This window comes from Lontra canadensis, unplaced genomic scaffold (genome assembly GCF_010015895.1).
Source record: "Lontra canadensis isolate GAN:19392208 unplaced genomic scaffold, GSC_riverotter_1.0 scaffold114, whole genome shotgun sequence".
Taxonomy (NCBI): domain Eukaryota; kingdom Metazoa; phylum Chordata; class Mammalia; order Carnivora; family Mustelidae; genus Lontra; species Lontra canadensis.
In genome coordinates this window covers 2,223,584-2,230,872 of record NW_022631108.1, presented here as the reverse complement: position 1 = coordinate 2,230,872, position 7,289 = coordinate 2,223,584, and the positions used below count along the sequence as shown (strand labels likewise).

General features: G+C 33.7%; 1 pseudogene; it reads right to left on the bottom strand.

The window, feature by feature from the left end:
• Positions 1 to 2,988: 2,988 nt before the first annotated feature.
• Positions 2,989 to 6,781, bottom strand: LOC116856929 (annotated as a pseudogene).
• Positions 6,782 to 7,289: the final 508 nt, after the last annotated feature.

Genomic DNA, 7,289 nt, shown 5'->3' with positions numbered 1-7,289 from the left:
AATAGACTTAAAAAACTGAAGAAGAAAGAAAAAAGAAAATAAACTTAGAGACCATCAGGCTTATAGAATGTTGTACCTGATGTTACAATGATGTTTTGAGCCCTTTGACTAGGGGTCAAGAACCACATGCCCAGTCTTAAAACCCAGCCACACTGAGAAACATTGTGAGCCTGGACTTTTTCAGGTGTCTTCAAAGTCTTTCAACTTACCCAAATGCCCCACAATTATACCTCTTATCTAACACTCCTCCCTCATCCAGGGAAATATGTTGAAAATCCTTGCCATTGGGGTGCCCGAGTGGCTTAGTTGGTTAAGCAACTGCCTTCAGCTCAGGTCATGATCCTGGAGTTCTGGGATTCAGTCCCACATCAGGGACTCGGCAGGGAGTCTGCTTCTCCCTCTGACTCTCCTTCTCATGCTCATTCTCTCTCTCTGTCTTTCTCATTCTCTCTCTCTCTCTCAAAAAAATAAATAAAATATTTAAAAAAAAGAAAAAAATCCTTGCCATAAAGGAAGGAAGCAGGCTCCTTTACTCAGAACTGCATAATTTGCCCTTAGTCCTGTAAATCCAGCTTGATACTCAGAGAGCAGGAGAAAAGGTCCTGGGTACCCACCTCCTCAAGCTTTGATATGTAAATGGAGTTTATACATCATCTAACAGAGATAATTCAGTCACCAGTTGATATTTGTTGCATGCTAAGTAATGAATGATATGGGATGAATATACTTGTCTCAGTTCCAAATATTTTTTTCAGATATTATATGGTACAAGCTGGATAGCTAGTTTGTGCAATCATATCCTGAATGCCCCTGGTATTTTTTAAGTGTTTATTTTAATTTCCATTAGTTAACATACAGTGATATATTAGTTTTAGGTATACAATATAGTGATGCAACAATCCCATACATCACCTAGTGCTAATCAGGGCAAGTGCACTCCTTAATACACACCTTCTGTTTAACCCATCCCCCCATCTACCTCCCCTCTGGTAACTATCAATTGATTCTCTATTCTTGTTACTCTCTCTATGTTAATCTGTTTTGTATGTTAAACTCCACATATGAATGAAATCATATGGTATTTGTTGTTCTCTGACTCTCTTATTTTACTTAGTGTAATACCCTCTAGCTCAATCCACATCTTTGCACATGGCACGATTTCATTCTCTTTTTGGCTGAGTAATATTTTGTTGTTTATATATACCAAATCTTCTTTATCTATTCATCACTTGTTGGACTTTGGTTCCATAATTTGGCTATTGTAAATGCTGCTATAAACATAGGGGTTCATGTATCCTTTGAATTAGTGCTTTTGTATTCTTTGGGTAAATACTCAGTAGTGTAATAGCTGAATCATGGGGTAGTTCTTTTTTAAATTTTTTTGAGAAACATCCATACTGTTCTCCACACTTTGCATCCCACAAACAGTGCAGGAATGTTCCTTTTTTCCCACATCCTGGTGAACACTAGTTACTTCATGTGTTGATTTTAGCCATTCTGACAGGTGTGAAGTGATATCTTCTTGTAGGTTTGATTTGAATTTCCCTGATGGTAAGTGAAGAACAACTTTTCATGAGCCCATTGGCCATCTGTATGTCTTCTTTGGAAAAATGTCTGTTCATGTCTTCTGCCCAATTTTTAATTGGATGATTTGTTTTTTGGGTGTTGAGTTTGATAAGTTCTTTATATATTTTAAATAATAACCCCTTATTGGATATGTCATTTTCAAATATGTTCTCCCATTCTGTATATTGCATGTTAGTTTTATTGATTTTTTTTCCTTCCATGTGGAGAAGCTTTTTATTTTGAAGTCCCTGTAGTTCATGTTTGCATTTGTTTTCCTTGCCCTATGGGACCTATTTAGAAAAAACGTTGCTATGGCCCATGTTAAAGAAGTTACTGCCTGTGTTCTCTTCTAGGATTGTTATGGTTTCAGATCTCACATTTAGGTCTTTTTAATTTTTTTTATGTTGTTTTAGTCACCATGCGGTAAATCATTAGTTTTTGATGTAGTGTTCCATGCTTCATTGTTTGTGTATAACACCCAGAGTTCCATGCAATGTGTTCCCCCCTTAATATAATCCATTCTGAATTTATTTCTGTGTATTTATGTGTATCTTGTAAGAAAATAGTTCAGTTTTGGGGCCCCTGGGTGGCTCAGTGGGTTAAGCCTCTGCCTTCAGCTCAGGTGATGGTCTCAGGGTCCTGGGATTGAGCCCCTCATCAGGCTCTCTGCTCAGCAGGGAGCCTGCTTCCCTCTCTTTCTGCCTGCCTCTCTGCCTACTTGTGGTCTCTGTCAAATAAATAAATAAATAAATAAATCTTATTTAAAAAAAAAAAGAAAATAGTCCAGCTTTATTGTTTTGAATATTGTTGTCCACTTCTAACACCATTTGTTGAAGAGACTGTCTTTTGCCATTGGATATTATTCCTGCATTGTTGAATATTAATTGATAATGTAGTTGTTCGTTCATTCCTGGGTTTTCTATTCTGTCACATTCACTTATGTGTCTCTTTTTGTCCCAGTACCATACCATTTTGATCACTATAGCTTTGTAATATAACTTCAGCTCTGTAACTGTGAAGCCTTCAGCTTTACTTTTTTTTTTTTTTTTCTTTCACCAAGATTGTTTTACTTGTTAGGGTCATTTGTGGTTCCATATAAATTTCAGAATTATATTTGTAAGTCTGTAAAAAAAATGTTGTTGATAATTTCATAGGGGTTGCATTAAATTTGTAGATTGTTTTGGTAATATAGACATTTTAACAATATTTGTTCTCCTGATCCATGAACATGAAATTTATTTTCATTTTTTGGGTCATCTTTAATTTCTTTCATCAATGTTTTATAGTTTTCAGAGTACAGATCTTTCACCTCTTTAGATTTATTCCTAGGTATCTCACTTCTTTGGGTGAAATTAAAAATGAGACTGTTTTCTTAATTTCTTTTTCAGCTATTTCATTGTTAGTGTATAGAAATGAGACAGATTTCTGTACATTGATTTTGTATCCTGTTATTCAACTGAGTTTGTTTATCAGTTTTGGCAGGTTGTTTTTGTTGTTGCATTTTGTTTCTTTTCTTTTTTTTAGTGGAATTGTTCAAGTTTTCTGTACATAGTATCATGTCATCTCCGTATAGTGAATGTCTTATTTCTTCCTTACCAATTTGGATTATATATATATATATATATATATATATGTGTATATATATATATATATATATATTTGTCTGCTATCTGTGTTTAGGATTTCCAGTACTATGTTGAATAAAAGTGGTGAGAATAGACATCCTTGTCTTGTTCCTGACCTTAAAGGAAAACTCTCAGTTTTTCCTCGATTAAGATAATGTGGGGTTTTCATATATTACCCTTACTATGTTTAGGTGTGTTCCCTCTAAACCTACCTTGTTTGAGATTTTTATCATGAATGGATGCTGTACTTTGTCAAGTATTTTTCTGCATCTATTGAAATGATTATCTTGTTCTTATCCTTTCTCTCATTGATATGCTATATCATGTTGATTGATTTGCAAATGTTGAACCACCCTTGCAAACCAAGGAATAAATCCCACTTGATTATAGTGAAAGAATTTTTTAATGTATCATTGGATTTGGTTTGCTAGTATTTTGTTGAGGTTTTTTTGCATTTCTGTTCATCACAGACATTGGCCTGTCATTCTCTCTCTCTCTCTCTTTAAATATTACAAATAAGATTTATTTTTATTTGTTACCATTAAGTGTCTGAACTTTAGATAGATCCTTGGATTATTGGTTCATTTTATCAGCTCCTTCAACTTTAGCACTTGTCTTATCCCCAGTAGCTTTTCCAGACTACAAACTTCACCAAGAAGCTGCACTTTGTTGAGAGAGAGAGAGAAAGTGTGTGAGCAGGGGAAAGGGCAGAGAAAAAGGGAAAGAAAGACAGAAACAGACTCCCAGGTGGACATTGAGCCCAATGTGGGGCTCAATCTCATAACACTGAGATCATAACCTGAGCCAAAATCAAGAGCCAGAGGCTTAACTGATGGAGCCACCTAGGCACCCCACATTTTGTTTTTCTAACAAAGTCATCACGGAATGGATAAATAGGCTGGCAACACTTTCTATGTCTTTTCTGATTCTGTTTGGAATCAATTTATTGACTACTTCTTTCAAGTCATTTGTCTGCACCTCCCAGGTCATGATTTCCATCATCTTTTTCCAAATTTGGTAGACCTGTTTGTACTGAGCATAAGAGGTTTTCCAAATCTAATTGTTATACTTTTTCAGTAAAACCTACAGAAACTAGACAAAACAAATAGCCACTGATAGTCTTGACATCAACATAAGCTTCAATCATGATCTCCCATTTTTTTACCATGAAGTACATTTTGTCACAGGTAAGATCCATGCCATGAAAATTAGTCAGGCAGTTTTTCCCCTGGACATCTTCAGTAATTAGCTTGAATTTTCTAAATGTAATTTCATCATTCTGTAGATCAGTAAGGCTCACTTCAAAAAGAATTCCCTTGTGGCCATCAGGTGTGATTTTGGTTGCTTGAGTTCTTTTGACTGTTTTTTTTCCCCCAATATATCTTTTATTGAATGTACGTGGTGCTTTCACATCATACCAGTTTTTCTCAGAAAATGGATCAACCACTTTATTCTTGCCTCCCATTTTGCTGCCTTTCATTAGGTGTTTTTTGTTTTTTTGTTTTTTTTTTTTTTGTGGACTACCGAGGTACTGCTCAGGGAGCCAAAAGCCTGTAATTGTTTCTTTCTTTCTTTCTTTCTTTCTTTCTTTCTTTCTTTCTTTCTTTCTTCTCTCTTTCTTCTTTCGTGTCTTTATCTGTTTTTGGTATGAGAATAATGCTGAACTCATAGAATTAATTTTGGTTTTCCTTCCTCTTCTGTATTTTGGAATAGTTCAAGAAGAATGGTTATTGATTCTTCTTAAATATTTGGTAGAATTAATCTGTGAAGCCATCCAGTCCTAGTCTTTTGTTTGTTGGGAGGTTTTTTGTTTTGTTTTGTTTTGTTTTTTGTCTGTTTTTGTTTTTGTTTTTTACTGATTCGATTTCTTTGCTGGTAATTGGTCTGCTTAAATTTTCTAATTCTTCCTGTTTCCATTTTGGTTGTTTCTATGTTTCTAGGAATTTATCAGTTTCTTCCACATTGTCCAGTGTGTTGGCAGATAACTCTTATAATATTCTATTATAATTGTATTTATTTGCTGTTAGTTGTTATTCTTTCTTATTTGTGATTTTATTTGACTCATTTGTCTTTTTTTGATAAGTCCAATTAGGAGTTTATCAATTTTATTTATTTTTTTCAAAGAATCAGCTCCTAGTTTCATTGATTTATTCTATTGTATGTTTAGTTTCAATATAATGTATGTCTGCTCTATTCTTTATTATTTTATTTTCAGTTGTTTCCATGTAATTCTTTATTTATTCTTTTATTTCATGGTTGACCCATTCATTGTTTAGTACTGTGTTATTTAACCTCCATGTATTTTTGGTCTTTATAGATGTTTTTCTTGTTGTTGACTGCTAGTTTCATTATGTTGTGGTCAGAAAAGATGCATGGTATGACTATTCATTCATTCATTTATTCATATTTGGTGAAGGCTGTTTTGTGACCTAATATGTGATGTATTCTAGGGAATATTCCATGTGCACTTGAGAAGAATGTGCACTCTGCTCTTTTAGGATAGAATGTCCTGAAAACATCTTCCAAATCTATATGGCCCAGTGTATTATACAAAGCCATGGTTTCTTTGTTGATTTTCTGTTTAGATGATCTATCAATGGACATAAGTGAGGTCTTAAAGTCCGATACTATTATGGTATTATTATTTACATTTGTTAGTAATTATTTTATGTATTTTGGTTATTAATCCCTTATTAAGTATATGGTTTGCAATTTTTTTCAATTCTGTAGGTTGTCTTTTCATTTTATTGTTACTTTTGCTATCCAGAAATATTTTAGTTTAATGTAGTACCACCGATTTTTTTTTATTGTGCTTTAAGTGTCATATAAAAAAAAATTCAGTGTTAAAACCCATGTCAAGCATAATTTTCTTATGTTTTATTTTAGGAGATTTATGGTTGTATTGATGGTTTACATTTAAGCCCTTAATCCATTTCAAGTCAATTTTCGTGCGTAGTGTAAGAAATGGATCTAGTTTCATTCTTTTGCACATGAATATCCCATTTTTCCCAGCACTGTTATTAAAGAGACTGTTTTCTCCATTTAGTATTTTGGCTCCTTTGTCAAATATTAATTAACAATATTTAGAATTAGTTGACAAATATATATGGTTTTCTTTTCGAAGTCCTAGTTTTGTTCTATTGATCTGTGTGTCTGTTTTTATGTCAGTAAAATACTGTTTTTTTTTAAGATTTTATTTACTTATTTGACAGAGAGATCACAAGTAGGCAGAGAGGCAGGCAGAGAAAGAGGGGGAAACAGGCTCTCCACTGAGCAGAAAGCCCAATGTGGGGCTCAATCCCAGGACCCTGAAATCATGACCTGAGCCAAAAGCTTAACCCACTAGCCACCCAGGCACCACAGTACCATACTGTTTTGATTACTATAGCTATAAAGTATAGCTTAAAACCCAGAGTTGTGATATGATATTTTTTTCTTCTTTCCCACTTTTACTTTGGTCACTTTGGATTTTATGTGGTCCCATATAAATTTTAGTTTTTTTTTTTTCATTAAAAACTCACATTGAGATCTTGAGAAGTTTGTACTGAATGTACAGATGACTTTGGGTGGTACTGATATTTTAACGGCATTGGTTATCCAATCTATGAACACAGGATATCCCTCCATTTATTTGTGTCTTCTTTGATTTATTTGATCAAGGACTTGTTTTCAGAGTAGAAATATTTCAACTCCTATGCTAAACTTATTCCTAAATATTTTATTATTTTTAAAGCTATTCTAAATAGGATTGTTTCCTTCATTTATTTTTCAGATAAGTTGCTGTTAGTATATAAAAAACACTATAGGTATACCTCAGGGATATTGCAGGTTTAGTTCCAGACCAACACAATAAAGTAAATATCACAATAAAATGAATCAAATGAACTCACAAGTGAAGATATATTTTGCTGGGCTTTTCTTCATTGGGAAACTTGATTATTGATTCAATCCCCTTACTACAATTGGCTGTATTCATATTATTTTCCCAATTAGTCTTGCTTGTGTCTGATCTAAGTTTTATTACTTTCTTCTATCTACTAACTCTGGACTCAGTTTGTTCTTTATTCCCAGTTCCTTAATCCATAGAGTTAGTTTGTT